This window comes from Cydia splendana, chromosome 7 (genome assembly GCF_910591565.1).
Source record: "Cydia splendana chromosome 7, ilCydSple1.2, whole genome shotgun sequence".
Taxonomy (NCBI): Eukaryota; Metazoa; Arthropoda; class Insecta; order Lepidoptera; family Tortricidae; genus Cydia; species Cydia splendana.
In genome coordinates, this window is record NC_085966.1 from 12,158,200 (window position 1) to 12,175,429 (window position 17,230).

The 17,230-nt window shown below is 38.4% G+C and overlaps 1 long non-coding RNA gene across 1 annotated transcript in view; it reads right to left on the reverse strand.

The window, feature by feature from the left end:
- LOC134792184 (uncharacterized) overlaps positions 1–17,230 on the reverse strand; it is a 596,557-nt gene that overhangs the window by 200,428 nt on the left and 378,899 nt on the right. The window lies entirely within an intron of this gene.

The window sequence follows — 17,230 nt, forward strand, 5'->3', positions numbered from 1 at the left end:
TTATATTAATTTAAAAGTAAAATCATAAATTTAAATTAGGTCCGGAACACCTAACAGGTAGGTGTTTACATACTTATTTACACAATTAATTAAGTAGGTACTAAGTAGGTTTACCATCATAGTATCAAACAAAATGGGCAAAATAATAGTCAATGAAATTAACTGAGATTAGATAATCAAATTACCTCTCGTACAGCACTATTCACCTAATTAAGACCAATGTCGGTAACCCGAAGCCTACGCGTAACACCAGAAGCGTGCGTGGTACTAAAATGGTAATTAATACTTAATGGGCCCGTAAATTTAGTCGTTTTGGGTAGGTCTTGCAAACCTGTCGCACGGGGATCTGCTCCAGATCGGCACGTCGGCGACATGTCAAGGTGAGAGCGTCGCGGGCGCAGACGCCCGCCGCAATAAATTCGTTCTTGCTGAGACGTTATTGGATCCGCCCCGCCCACGCTGGCCAGCTAGGCTACTCCGCTTCCTTCAGCCCATTGTAGGTTAGACCACTTTACCACGCGACAAGTGCATCTAGGACAGATGAGACCGATTTCGAACCCCTGTGAATGAACTAATACCGTGCAATCATAATAATCGACCTTCTAGTTCCTAGTATTCTAGTCAAAACCTTCAGTCATTACATGCCACTAAGTTTACCAAGAAAATTGCAATAAAGCGTTAATGTAGGTAGAGAAATTTCATACCTATCGATTCCACGTATGAAGATGGCTCAAAGACGAGACGAGTGTCTAAAGACAACTCCATTTATGGGCAGCTGATGCACATTATAAAATGTGGTCTAACACCATCTTTTCTAATATAGCTAAGAGCCTATTAAGACATCAATCTATAGTATGCATACTACCTGTAAAGTAATGAGATCTAATCATTTAGCGCGAAGAGGCGTTGCAAAAGAATGTTCATATTTACATAGGCATTTCTTATAAAGACACAGCTATGCTTAGTAAATTGAAGGTGGAGTAACCATACTCTGGGGTGAAACAATTTCTTAAGTAGGTACCCTAACGCTTTCATCACTCAAATGTTAGTTTACGTGCAGTAGCATAAATCACCATCAATTCGTTTTAGCGCTATAGATTACCCGATTATAGATGGACGACGCAATATCCACGTAAAAGTAAAACTTAACGAAACGCGTAAACCGTATTTGTCAGCATTCATTAGCGATCTCACAAATATGAACTTTCGAAAATCGAAGAAAATATCCTCGATTTGCATAGAAGTTAGAGCGCGGTGCGCGTTTCTCTGCTCATTAAGGAAGGTTGGGCCGGGAGAAAAAACGCGGCGAGTGCTGTCTCCCGAGGCAAATTGGTCGTTACTGGACAACTTCCTCGTATAAGGTCGGACCTTACCGTATTTATGCAATCGGCGTCATAGTGTCGATGGACCTGGTTCTTAAACTACATTGTGCTCGAATAAAATTATCCCGCAAACCGGTATATTGATGGGCTACAAATCAAGCGTGATTTCGACGATATCGTCGTAAAAAATTGGTCAAGCGCGATCGGGTGTTATTGTTAAAGGTTTACAACCTGCAGCAATCAGGGCAGTAGGTACTTACACTTTTGATCTAGATACCTACTGATTATTAATGAAGATCTATAAAATGTATGTTCTTGCCTGCTTATGTAGCACTTCTTTAATACATATAGTATACATACAATATATAAAAAATAAAATTCAGTACACACGTCCATAACACGGCGCTACAGACCCCCAAACACGACAGCTTGTAGTATCATCTTTATCAAAACTCTACGTGATCAAAATACATTAAAAGTGGAGAGCTTTCTATGTTTACAATTTTTAAAAATACTGAATTTATATTTTAATTTTTTTATCTATACATATTATGCCTGCTATATAAATAGACAACAAAATAATGTATGAGATAAATTTGAAAATTTATTTAAAAGATACTAAGTATCATAAGCATTTATATTGTACCTAATAATCTCCTAACTTCTTTGTGTGGGCTGTTCACGTGCCAGAGATAGGAATTATCGTAGCTTTGACTACCGAATATATTAGTGTCATGCCGAGGTTTAGGTACCAATATATATTCCCTGTTCCCGATAGTCCAGGATACGGGAGTTGAGAGTATTGCTCTCGAGTCCAGAATTTTATAGGAGCAGGTCAATAGTCCGTAGGAAGCGGTTTGTGCGGATAGGTCTGTCCGTATGACCCTTAAATGTCCACCATGTTTACGATACACGATTTCTTTTCCTGTAAGCGCCAATTATATTTCCCTTATCATAGTATCAACCCTCTGTTTAACGCGTTGTTATCTCGATTTCGATCTTGCGCAACAAATTGGTCCAGTCGGCTGCGGCACTCGCAAATCATATTTGATTAATTCATTGCGATATTTGCAAACTGCATATTTTCGATATATGCATTCAATTAAAGTTGTTCTAATTAAATAAATCGTGTATTTACTCAGCAGTTTCGCAAACTCGCGTGTCAAAACTCGTTTGTTAATGGTCTCAACAATGGTTCACACTTGCCTATTGAGCTTCGTATCTCCGGATCTTGCTTGTTGCAACGTTAACACCTACTCTAGAGTTGAACCGTTCATTGAAAAGAGCAATGAAAACATTTCTCAAGATTATTATGATTTCAAAAGCTCGCGCTGCTTTAGTAAATATTGCGTTGAGTTAGTTTCGGCGAACTGGATTAAGTGCAGCGTAATAATGGTTTTAGCGTCACTGTATATTGTGGGAAATTATGCAGAATTGTTAACATTGGTTATAAACGGCTTAAAGGGGCTAAGCAACGTCTTTGTCCATATGTCTCAGGCATTGTTCCTGGAATATTAAGTTTTTAGGGTTCGCTTTTGTTGTGTTTTTGGTCTTAACGAGTGGATGAACTTTCAGTGCAACTATTGTAATTTTTTATATATTAACAATGTCTATTATCATAATAAACTTGGTTTTTATGTGGTTTTTATTGAGCACTGATAACATAGTTTGTTGTAATAACTAACCACGGGTGTTAAAAAGAACATCTCATTATCATCTTACGTTGCCATGATGAATGATGAATGATGAATGAGGGCGAAGGGACATGGCATAAACTTTGGGTGAAGGTGAAAGTGGGCATCCTGGGCCAGCCTTTAAGTAGTCTGGCAGTGGTGAAAATAGCAAGGTAAAGCTTTAGGCACCATACGGCATAATTAACCGCTAGCGGCCCACCGTACAAGAAAAATTGGCATTTGAATTATGTATGGTATTAGGTAACAGAATTGCATTACTCTGTTCCATTTCATAAAGTTTCAGATAAAGTATAGAGGTTAACATAAAAGCAATCTCGAGGTCGAAACCACATCAAGATCATCTGAAAACGAGCATATATCTTGGTCTTTACCTACTAAAATGTCGCATCTATCGCGTTATAAACAAGTTATTCTGATAAATTACTCTTCTCATTAAAAGTGCAGGGAACAATAGCGTTATACATACTAACAATGAGAGGCTATTAAATCCAAAAAGCTGACATAAATTGAAAATTCAGGCGGACGCTTTTGTAGCGCAGAAGCTTTGGATCGAATGTTCAACACATTTACCTACCAAATGGGGCTTTATGGTTTTGAAACCCAGGGTACCACGTGCGTTCGTTATTAAATTGGCGGAGATGGGGTCACACGATTTGTTCGACAACACTAACAGGGCCGGCCCACGCCGAATTTAATTTAATATAAAATAATACTCAATTAATTATAGTGTCGACAGAAGTAGGCCTGCTTTTGTTTTATTATACTGGTCCCTGTTGGAACCGAAATGATAAACGAAAACGGATGAGAGAGATATTTTTATAGTCACCAGTGAATCTTCGTTGTCGATTAACCTTTATGAAACAACATTCGTATAACAGTTTACCAAAGTAGAAGTATTGTGTTTTGAAAATGCGCGCTGTTGCAGGAGATTATCACATGCGAAAGAAATGTTGAAACATATGATGTTACGATTACGATCTTTAAACCTTCATTAAAAAGGGCTTAATCCCATCTTAATGTCATATTTTCATAGAAAATTGACATTAATCATGAATTGCAACACTTTGTCATTGCAAATGCTATGCAGTGTTTGGTCCGACTCTAATCTGACTTCGAAGCTACTCTTAATTTTGTAACTTTTGTTTGTCATATAAGGAGCCAAAGAAAATATAAGTAGTAAAGTAAAATACGAGAATTACAAGTATAAAGCTCTCAATTATCATTTTCGCTGTAACTTTTTTTTGTGATTTTACGCGCCCAAACATAACCTCCGCCTGTCTGTTTTAATCAACGATAAAAATATAACATTTTCGACAGTTGGTGACATGTTGACAGTAGACAAGGTAAATGACAACGATATTTTTGCATCAAAATTAAGCTGCAACACATACCTACTTACATACCTTAATTTAAGTGGTTGGGAGAAGTCATTTGAGTGCCTTATTTACGTGCTTATTTACGTGGTTATTCATATTATGTTAAATTAGTAAGTTTTTAGCCATACGATTAAATATATTAATTAATTAACTTTTATACTGATACATTTTTCATCGCACCTCGTTAAGGCTTTATTAGTCAGATACAATACAATATGTTGAACGAAGTGCAACGTATTACGGTCTTACTCCCTCAATAATAGAGTCGTGTTAGAACATTTTGAGAACCTTACCACCTAAATTAACACATTCATTGCCACCCAGACAAACAAGACTTCCGCGCCAGGCCACAATAATTTCGTCATATAAAGCAGAAAGTAGTACCACGATCCCGACTATCGGGTCATCGGGAACGAAATCATAAAATACCCGATAGTCGAGTTTTCGGCACTGAATGTGTTAATGATGGAATCACCCGGCTTTTTAAATTTTTTACACTGGCAAGGCGAGAGCATACTCTTTTAAGAGTTTATTATTTTGATCAACCTACGAATTTGCATACGAATTCCACAGGGTTGAAGCGTGAAATTTCAAACAATTATTAACACCTCGCTCACTTGCGATCGTATTTCACTCGCATCGGAATCTTCCAAACCAATATTGTATACCAAGGAAATGAATACCTTTTTCAAAACTGTCTTAACATGTAGTTTCCACCTTGTCAGAGAGAAGGTCCTAAACGTATATTTACGATATCTTTAAATTCAGGTCTGATTTCTTTTTTCCAACACTTTTGACCTACTCTTAATTTTGTAGCCATCTACCCAACTATGCATTGTCATTGTTTGCCTCTTTTATTCTCTCACATATTGACAATTACAATACAGTCAGTAAAAAGTGACAGTTTTAGGAATTATAAAATACCTTGTATTGCAAATTCCACCACTATTTAATTGAACTGTTAATGTGCAAATGGAGTTGCTATCTCAAAATGTCGCAAAAGCATTTTGAAACCACCAACTCTGAAAAGCCAGCCCTATTCGGCAAACGCCACGGCATCGACACCTACCGTTACATAAAACAACGTAACAGAATCATAAGTACCCAAGTACCTACCTTTCTGTTTTTATTGTCATGTCTCCAGGTATCTCAAGATAAAGACATTTGCCGGCAACGAAACGCCTACACTCGTTTTATTAACCCTTTACCAGGCTGACATTTCAATAATGACAATCGAATGTCAGTCTTACTCATCTAAAATAGAACACATGTTTGAAGTGCCGTATGTGGGAAATATATATCCCTTAGCCTGGTAAAGGGTTAAAGGTGGAAATCATAAACAAATGGATTTGCTTGCCTACTTATTCAATAGTATATTGTACAACAAGGGCTTAAAGTGACCCATTTTTACCCGAGGCAATTTTTTGGTCTGAGCGAATCTGTCATCTACACAATTTTATTGCTCAGTAAAATTGTGAAATATGTTTTAACTGTTTGGCTGTTGAGATCGATTACCTTAGTCTTAGAAGAAAATTTTACTTTTATGCTCTAGACTCTAGAGCATAATATGCGATTTTATGTCGTCTACGCACGACATAAAGGTGCACTTTTTGAGCATGAGAAGTGAAAAATATTTTTCATCTCAGTTGCTCGTTTTCTTTTACATTTTAATATCTACGTGAAAAGCCATAGGTACTATTTTGGTTTGGTTTGCAGGCAGGTAGGTTTAAATAGTAAGTACCTATAACTAAATTTATGTTAGTGAACAGACACACTCGAACACACGTCTTACTAATAAGGACTACTAAGGATTCGTATCATTGTAGACTTTACGAAAAAAGTAACACTTACTTTAGGTTACCAGGTTGCCCGACTGCCTTTAGGTAGCTGGTTATATTATTATTATAAACTACCACCGAATCATGAAGTGCTTGGTGTCTGGACGGATCACGAAATTATCTATGATGCCATTTAAGACTTACCTACATCTTTTGATCCTACAAAGTTTTCTCTGAACATTGCATAACTGTCAATACTAAAATAAATTTATTCAGCAACATCGGTTACTCCACGCATGTGACAAAAGCCCCAAAAGTGTGTCATCATTAAAACATCGGCTCACATGTCTAAGATAACAAAATTCCTTTTCAATTTTCCGCGATCCTAGCCGGTTTGTACACAAAAACGACGTAATCGCCCCGGTATTTATAATGTCAAGATTAAATTCCCCGCTACTGAACTACGTGGTTATTACAGAGAAATAAGGGGTTTACTAGAGAACCGTCATTACTACCTGATAGGTATTTTAAACGTAATTACACCCTTCATAATTGTTTCATTTTAAAAACGTATCATAAGCGATACCTTGACCGTCTGGTTTATGATATTTGGAATTCAATTTTCCTGGCATGTTGATACGGTACCGAGTACGGAATGTCTACAAGAAATCCATTAACAGGGTAAATGCTCCATTTATGTCCGATCGTCGGTTGTATACGAGGGCAGTCGGAGCGGCGATGTTCGGACAACAGAGAAAGCATGAGTCTCTGTAATAAATGGGGGTAAATAAATATCAAGCAGCAGACAAAGCGCACGGTCGGTGCACGAGCTGCTAGCCAGAGATCTCCATCACGATCGCCAAGGCCTACATTCTGTATCTATCAATCGAATTCAAATATAATTCTAATTTACGCAATCAGATTATTAGCGGACCTAATACTCCGGACATACCTACTTGGATTCGCGTTAGCGCAGACTTGTGCGAGAAAAGACCCTATTCCGCTCTAATATCAATACCAACGTTAATTTTTCTTTTAATATTAGATGTAAAGAGTTATCAAATCATTTAAAACTATAACGGTAATATAGTGTTATTTCTGTGAAGTCCTATTTCAGTGACTTCGTCATAGTGTCAAGGTACAGTGACACTATGACGAGGGGCTATTATATTACAAATGCATAGGATACTATACTTAATAACCAAACTAAGAGACACAAAACATACAAGCGCGAAAATCAATCGATCCCAGAAGTTAAACTTGTGTGCAAATACCTACCACAACAAGCTCAGCAGCAGCGCGGCGGAAGCACACTGGCAACTTTTTTTTTAATCTCATTTCTGGACATTTATTACATTACAAATTAAAATATATTTTCACAAAATTAAACACTTTCGTTTCATCAATCATCCAGATGAACCGGGGTTATTATCACGACCCAGTTTCGGTAACTAACTAAACGATGAGAAAGTTTAAAACCGGCATATTTATCGCGGGGACACGCGGTCTGCGGATATTGTTTCGCTAATTTATAGCACGACAATTCGTAAACGAAACGTGGACCGAAATATCGTAATTCAATAATACCCATCGTCAATAAAGCCAAGCATTCAATAAATGCCTTCAGTAAGTTCTCATCTCACCAAACAGACGGCAATTCATAACGAGTACTGAAATAACTACACTAACATTTAAAGATAATGCCTTCTGACGACGTAAAAAACGCACACGCGTATATTTCAATGATGAAATGTTAACGCTTAATAAATTTTCCAAAAAGGCCGAAGGACATACCAACGGGACATAAGGCGGTATTATCTGTCGGTTATTTTATTTGAGCCTCCAAGAGTTACGAAAAGGGCTATCTTTCAATACATCTGTTAGGTAAATAAATACCTTTGACCCAAAACCGTCGGGTTGAGCGGCGAACGGTTTTGTTAACCCTTCTGCTCCAATGTACAACGCTGTAAGCGCCCTCAAATTTAGTACATATAAGCTCTTTTAAATTTGGTAAATATGATGGCCGTAGAACACAGTGTTTACCATCGATATTGACCAATTTTACACGGAAATGATCCGTTGAAATATCTAAACTTTATAAGGTATAGTACCCCAACGGACCTCACAATGGCATAACTGTAGCTCACTCTACATAGAGTCTGATCCATTGGAAACCTCATATCTTTTATTGCACATCTATATCCATTCAAGTCCTAAACTTGGAAAGAATTTTTTACTGCTACTTTTCTGTGAACCAATTTTCAATGTACACTTATTTCATTACTCGTTTTGTAAACTGGCATCATTGACACCCTTAAAATAACGAATTAAATTGTTACTGCATGTTTGACTAATGTTACCAGAATACACACAGCAAATCGTAAAACTCATTTTAACTATAACATGTGATAACATAACTACAAACCTGCAATGATTCTGATAATATTGCGATAAGCAGCTAATATACCAAGAACAAGGTCGGTAGTGGTGTTTCTCTCCTCATATTACATGTGTGACTAACGTAATGGTTTTTAGGGTTCCGTACCCAAAGGGTAAAACGGGACCCTATTACTAAGACTCCGCTGTCCGTCCGTCCGTCCGTCCGTCCGTCTGTCACCAGGCTGTATCTCACGAACCGTGCAATAGCTAGACAGTTGAAATTTTCACAGATGATGTATTTCTGTTGCCGCTATAACAACAAATACTAAAAACAGAATAAAATAAAGATTTAAGTGGGGCTCCCATACATTAACAAACGTGATTTTTGACCGAAGTTAAGCAACGTCGGGCGGGGATCAGTACTTGGATGGGTGACCTTTTTTTTTGCCGTTTTTTGCATTATGGTACGGAACCCTTCGTGCGCGAGTCCGACTCGCACTTGCCCGGTTTTTATATCACTGATAGTTTTAGTCAAGTGTCAGCTTTCCTCGGAATCTGACCGTGGCAATTTGTTGTGGATAAACAATAAGTCGTGAGTGGACACTCCCCCCGCCTCCCGATAGCGGAATTCACGAGGAGCATCCAATTTACGACCTAACTGTTGTGTTACACAATAGTCTTCATAGCTTTATGGCTGAAAGGGAAGTACGGCTTTAACGCATTATAATATAACATTAGGTACTATAACCGTAGACCACTTGGATTCGTGGAAGTTTACTGGGACTCCCATGTTCTAGTGAACGGAACATTAATCCTACTAGGACATTTTATCAACAATCAGTTTGGCAAATATGTAGATTACTTATAGGATAAGTTTAAGTACCCAATTATATGTACTCAATAAATAGTACCTAGATTGACAGCAAAATCTATAAAGACGGCGAGACGACTAATCCAATGTTTTAACTAGATTGGAAGCCCAGGCGTACAATTGGGAATTTTTCCATAGTACATAGGTACCCAAGCAGTGTTGGGCGTAGTTAACTACAATTTGTAATCTAACTACTTATTACGACTAAAAGTAGTTAACTACAAGTAGTCATAACTACATGTAACTAACTACAATAATCAGGTTACATAAAGTAGTCGTTAATCTGATTACTGTAACCGAGTAGTTATAACTACTGACTACTTTAATACATCCATGTAAAAATCATTTTGATCTTTCTTGTTCTTGACATAAAGACACTTTCTGTGTGAAACTGTATTATGACTGTAAAATAAGGACTATTTTTGATTTTGCACCATGTAATAAAAGTCATCATGGATGTGGTTTTATAGGTTTTAGAGAGTGCCGATTTCGAAAATGATGACAGTTTTGGAATCCAAGATGTCTGCCGTGCACTCAAAACACAAAAGTCACCATGGCACGTGACATAAAAGTCATCATGGGTGTCGTTTTATAGGTTTTAGGGTGTGCAGAATTCGAAAATGATGACTGTTTTGGAATCCAAGATATCTGCCGTGCACTTTGATATAAAAGTCATCATGGGTGTCGTTTTATAGGTTTTAGGGTGTGCTGGTTTCGAAAATGATGACTGTTTTGGAATCCAAGATGTCTGCCGTGCACTTTGACATAAAAGTCATCATGGGTGTCGTTTTATAGGTTTCAGGGAGTGCAGAATTCGAAAATGATGACAGTTTTGGAATCCAAGATGTCTGCCGTGCGCTTTGACATAAAAGTCATCATGGGTGTCGTTTTATAGGTTTCAGGGAGTGCAGAATTCGAAAATGATGACTGTTTTGGAATCCAAGATGTCTGCCGTGCACTTTGACATAAAAGTCATCATGGGTGTCGTTTTATAGGTTTCAGGGAGTGCCGGTTTCGAAAATGATGACAGTTTTGGAATCCAAGATGTCTGCCGTGCATGACACGACACCCATGATGACTTTTATGTCAAAGCGCACGGCAGACATCTTGGATTAAAAAATTGTCACCATTTTTTAAATCTGCACTCCCTGAAACCTATTAGGAATCAATTACGAAATGCCACTGCTGAATTCTCTGATAGATAAGTAGTTAGAAAAAGTAATCACGTAACCGTGATTGCAACTACAATTAGTAGTTAATAATCAAAAATGTTAACTACTTTTAACGGTTACTTTTTGTAATCAATAATCACGACTACTAACTACAAAATGTAGTTGTAGTTAGTAATCAGTAGTTAGATTACATTTTGCCCAACACTGTATAGGTACCTATTAGATAAAATTTTTATCATTCGCTTAACTACACTTTTTAGGGTTCCGTACCCAAAGGGTAAAAGCGGGACCCTATTACTAAAACCCCACTGTCCGTCCGTCTGTCTGTCTGTCACCAGACTGTATCTCTAGTTTCACAGATGATGTATTTCTGTTGCCGCTATAACAACAAATACTTACTAAAAAGTACGGAACCCTTTGTGGGCGAGTCCGACTCGCACTTGTCCAGTTTTTTTTTAATTTATTGAAGAATAAACAAAAGAAAACTCATCATACAAAAGCAGTAAGTATTTATAACGTTTAAAGTCGCTGCTGTAAGTTTATAACGAAGAAAAGAAATGTTTGACGTATTTTTGTAACACATTATTGGGGACTAAGTTGCAAGTTGGTAGTATCCGCCGATTGCAAATCTAACAACGTTGACCACGCGGTGTTAAAGTTTAGAGACAGTGGATTTCCAATAGTGTGTTGCGTAAACCTGCATGTACGACATCGGTTTAGATTTAAGCTCCCTGTCCATTTGCTTTATGTTATCCCGTAATTTACACATCAGAAGACATTAAACAGGCTTCCTAAGTCAAACGATTTCTGCAACTCTCAGACAGCACTATTGCTTAATCTACGTAGAATCAACCTAAAATACAAGAGCTTAGATATTTTCCCTCCCATGAAAACAGTACAGTACAGTTCCCGAGGGTCAGGACACAGAGATTTATTGAACCAGCCCGATAGGAAAACCGTTACCTTTTAAACAAAGGCAGGCAGTAAACATAAAAGATTGCCACAGCGCAGGTCCTGATCTGGCTTCAGAAACAAATCAAACACCTGCGAAGCAAATCCGAGGATCTGCGCGCTGCGCACACGGCACCTGTTATGATTTATGCCCCAGAAACGCCATTGTGCTGTCATGACGCCGGCCCGCGCAAACTTATGAACCGCCTAACCTCAAATGACTTGTGTTTCAAAAACACACTGCCGCTATCAGGCAAGTTTACCTATAACCGAGGTCATCATTCACACGGGTTAAAGCAAAGTTAAAATTGCACAATGCTGGACTTTACCTCAGGTGAAACCATATTGAACGAATTACCGACCTAGCTGCACGTTCGTTCGGGGCAACGTACCGGACGGATTACGATAATCGAATAAGCTGTTTTTTTCGTAACCGAGCCACAACGGGAAACAGAAATCCTCTTATGTGGTCTACTGAATTTGCCACGTGTAGTGACGGCGAAAAAATATCGAAACGATTCACCGTTTCCCTCTTGACTTACAAAAATACTTGAACTACCGTCTGTTTCTCGTGCCAGTCGTGCCCTAGTTTATTAACGCAATGATATTTAATTTATTTGTAACTTAACCTTTTCGCAAGTTGAATAAACGATGTCATTAATCTTTATATTCGGGGACTTACGTAGGTACTCGGAGGATGATATGTGGAAAGGTAATCTCTCAGGCTTACCTAAAGTGTTAAGGAGGTGGTTTTGGGCGTCATGTTACTGAATCGAAAGTAAAACTGATGTAGTAATCAATATTTACATTCTCGATTTGGCCAATGACGGCATTGACTATGAGAAAGATTAAAATCAGGAAATGAATTATGAAAACCATTCAAAAGTTAACGAGCTCTCGGCATGATATACGGGATTGGTATTAAAATTGTGCGATCTCGTTTGAAACAGTAGCGATTGATTCACATAAAAATATTGGCAGACAAAAAGAGAAATGCAAATTATTTTTAATTGCCTTCCGGTAGAAAGCGGGTGAACCTGAACACGGAACGGGCTGGCCGTTTCGGCTTGGTACTTGTCGAAATAATGACAAACCAGGTGAAGCCAGGCGTCGAAATCGCGCTGAAGCCTGACATCTCGTGAGCAGCATTGTTATTAGCAGAGTAGGTATAGCGAGTAGTGGTGAGCGTAAGCTTCATACGAACCAGTATAAGTGAGCCTTAAGATGGAGAACAACTATAAATAATTCGAGATTACGGTTATGTTGATTTGGCTGAGACGAATTACGGCGCTAGCTAAGCTATGGGATTTACAAGGTTGCCCGCGCGTGCCCGCTCGCCGCCCGAGCACTTTCTACGCCCTCCACCGCCCTTTTATTACGAGCAGAAATTTATAGTGCCTGTTAAAGTCAATCATAACCATATGGTTCACTTACCGGACGTAATAACACAGATATGGAGCAAGATTTTATATAAATAGATTACTGCTCGTCACAACGACGCTTCAGTTTTGCTCTCAGCTTACTCTAAAGAAACTATTCTTGTAACTATTTGGTCTCAGGCGTTTGCTGTCAACACATAATAACAAACTTACAAAGAGAGCAATTCTAATATAAGCGGATACATATAACTCAAGCATCAGAGAATGAATCAGCCTCAAAGAAAGCTCACACGAGACGTAAATAAACAATGTGAGACAAAGCCGACTGCACTTAGATTCTCAATGTCAGTGATAATAATCCAATGGCAATCAATAACCAATAAATCCGTATGTGTGTGGGCGCGACGTGTTCCCATTTGTTTTACTTAACCCTCCGCGTCCTCTAGTGTCGGATGAGTGTGGTTCTTTCCGGGAGTTTAGTGGGACCTCCGAAACGTGGGTGTATCGGTCAATCTACGACAATGGAATGAGTTGAGCGACGAAAGACACACATCCACATTTTGTGCGCGAATCACTCATGTGAAACCATTCCGCAATAGCAAAGCTCTACAATCTTTGTTACGGACCAACTGAGATCGGCATAAAATCGAGGAAAAATTGGGAAATGGAGAATAAATCATGAGAGTTATGGCTCGCGGTTGGTGGCTTCGCGCTTAACACTTAGTGGTAGAGGAAAGAGTCGTGAGAATTTAAGTGATGTTTTTCGTGTAATGTTGACAGCAGAACTAAACCTACGTCAGGACCGTTAGGTACCTTGTGTCAGAAAACCACACACAAATTCACCACAAATTATATTATAGCCATGTATAATATAGCGTAGTAAACTTCAGGCGCGGGAAACAAACGTCCAATAACTTGTTGGCAACTACTACGAATTGTTGAGTTCAGGCTTAGTTTTGGTGACATAGGTAAGTATTCCTATAGCTTACCACAGGCAAGGCAACGTATATATATATAGTTGTTCCAGCTCATACGAACTAAATTACCTAGAATATTAGTAATATGTATGTCTTTCCCATCACAGAACAATGGTGTTCCGGACATTTGGGAGGCATGCTCGGAGCCGAAGCCAACACATAGAGGCCCTTTTGACACTTTAATGAAATGTAAAGAGTACCTACACTTTATTACTAATAAAATAAAAATATAAAATAATATTTTTACCTTGAACTCGCTAAAATCATATTATAATATTTTTTTTATTTCGCTCGATCTCAACAAGTAGTTACAGTGCATGATGAACGTATGGAGATTAATATTAAATCTACATGTACTTTTGTTAAATTACCTTCTATGATAATATATAAGACTCCGCTGTCCGTCTGTCTGTTTGTCACCAGGCTGTATCTCATGGACCGTGATAGCTAGGCAGTTGAAATTTTCACAGATAATGTATTTCTTTTGTCGCAATAACAACAAATACTAAAAACAGAATACTTATGATAAATATTTGTGAGGCTCCCATACAACAAACGTGATTTTTTGCCGTTTCTTACGTAATGGTACGGAACCCTTCGTGCGCAAGTCCGACTCGCACTTGGCCTAGGAAATTATTTTTGAATTAATGAGTTTTATAGACTTTCTAAGTAAAATGGTTTTTTACCAGCTCCGGGAAATGGGTAGGTACATTAAATATGTACCTATTACACCTGTCTGTTGTAGTAAGAATGTAGGTGAGCCTAACTGAGGTTAGCCGCATTGTTGTGCCTTCAATTTTCTAACCCCACAAACAACACAATGTATTAATAACCGCGTGAAACTGCGCAAGGTCTCAAAACTTTTAACCTCTTTCGTAGCACATTTGCTAAACAATATACCTAATGAGGGGATATTAATGACGAGCGATTCATTTCTACATTCAATCGAGCAGGTATTACAGAACGCTGCTATTACATCACATATTAGAAGATAATGCAAAATGCTGCGAAGGCTAGCATATAAGCGCTAAATGAATGAGGACACTGAGGACACTAATATCCTAAGGCGAAAAGTTACTAGGACATACTGAACCGTAGGTATTCTATTTAATTCTAACAGGACGGTTTTTAATTACTTGATTAAGATTCGATTTTCAGTATGAGAGTAAGTAATGTCCACTGGCTTAGTAGGGACTTGGTACTACGGTACGCTAATACTACCTAAGTCCTAAACAATAGCTCTATTTACAAGTAGAGTTAATGCCGTAATCTGAATTTGAAGTGTCATTTAATTCGGTTACATTTTCTATCTTGGGATTGTTATTGGTAAAATAAATATAGATGGTCAAGCAAATCTTGTCAGTAGAAAAAGGCGCGAAATTCAAATTTTCTATGAGACGATATCCCTTTGCGCCTACATTTTTCGAATTTGCCGCCTTTTTCTACTGACAAGATCTGCTTGACCAGTTTTTTTTTTATATTTAGTTTTTTTTTTATTTAAAAATGTTCACACTCAACGTAACGGCTTGAATTATTTGTAAAGATTGTTATTAGAATTCATCTCTTGCACGAGTTTTTTTTTTACCTTTGCTTTTTTTCTACTCTGTATTGTAAATACGAAACAAGTACCTGCATAAGCTCCATAATTGAATAATAGCCGTAATTTTACCTAAGAACCTTACCCAACGGCTTATCGCAAATGAGAATCTCTTTACCCGCACTGTAAGATCATATCCAACAATACTAATCGTTTCAGCGAGACAACATTATTAATGCATCGGAATCGTATAAATGTCAGCATATTTCTAAACCCACGACAATAGGTAGCTCGGGTTAAACGGTAGGATTTCGTCACGAGAATGCAAAATAGATGGTAATTAGTACCCATCTGGCACATGATACTGCAATAGTGGCGAAAAGTGGAACTACAGCTACGTAATTCACAAATGCGACAAACTAGGCACAAGTGTAATATTACTAATATCACAAGTTTGGAACATAATGGCGACACGATTACCTACATAGTCGCTCGATAAAAAACCTAGTCAAATGGCACAAATTGGCCTCGTCTGTACTATAACGTTTATTTACGCACGTACCGTATAGTCTGTAGGTACGCTGCATGTGGCAGACCCTTAGATGGAGCTTGTATTCAAGAAGGGGTATGTGATCTCGGTGTTGTTATTTATATATGTGCTCGGATCCTGACGTCTTAGCCTAATAATAATTAATAAGGATCAATAGTCGCCTAAGAATATCGCTGCTTTTAAAGTACATACCTAATTTTTAGGAATCCCTGTCTGCGGTAGGTACAGCCAACCAATTTGATTCCTAGGCCACTATAGAACCATGTCATAATGAATGAGTTTGATGCTCTGCGACAGTGCTTATTGACTAATGTATGTCAAGTATCTATAATAGTAGTCAAAGCGACAAGGTTCTGTAGTGGCCTAGGAATCAAATTGGTTGACTTTAGGCACTAGGTGGTAGTTGTAGGTGGTACCACCTACCTTAGGTAATTGATAGCCAAACTTATGCTGGTGGACAGACGCGGACCGCGGTTGTCGGTGAGTTTTGCTAATAACCCAGTTCGCGACATACTAGCTCCGATCTGCCGTGCGACGACATCGCCTTTTACTGGGGCAGATAAGTTGGTAGCGCTGTAAAGGCTAAACGTTAGCTGACATAATCCTTAATGGACGATCTCGTAACGCTTAGCTACTTGTCTAGTCAACAGGTCGGGGTGTGACACTTATGATGGTTCGTTTGGCAACTATTATCTGATCGCCAAAAGGGGATTAAGAACGACCATGGCCTAAAGGCCTCATTTGTTTTAATCGGAACCTTTGACCTTTAAACTAACTAGATGCAGCGTCAGTTTACTATGATTAACATTTTATAGATATTTAGTGAATTACTAGGTAGGTATCCTAAATTCTATGCACCCTCATGCAGTGGCGGATTTGCCCTAAGGCCCAGTAGGCCCGGGCCTACCGCGGCAAAAAATTGTGACAAAAAATTCGCTGATGATAACAAGAAATAACTGAAAATGTAGTCAATATGATGGGCGCTGCGAAAGAGGCGGCTATAGGGCCTAGGGCGGCAAAGACCTCAAATCCACCACTGCCCCCATGATATAAAGAAATACTAAAAAGTGCAAAATTCAATATAGTAGCAAGTTTGACAGCTGAAGTAGAGAGCGCTGTAAGGCTCCGTATCTGTTTTGGTTTGACTGGGTTGTTAAACGTTAGCGCGTAGGATACTGGCGTTAGGCTATATTTATTGTCTATGTCTACATACATACATACAATCTACAATATGGCTTGTGTTC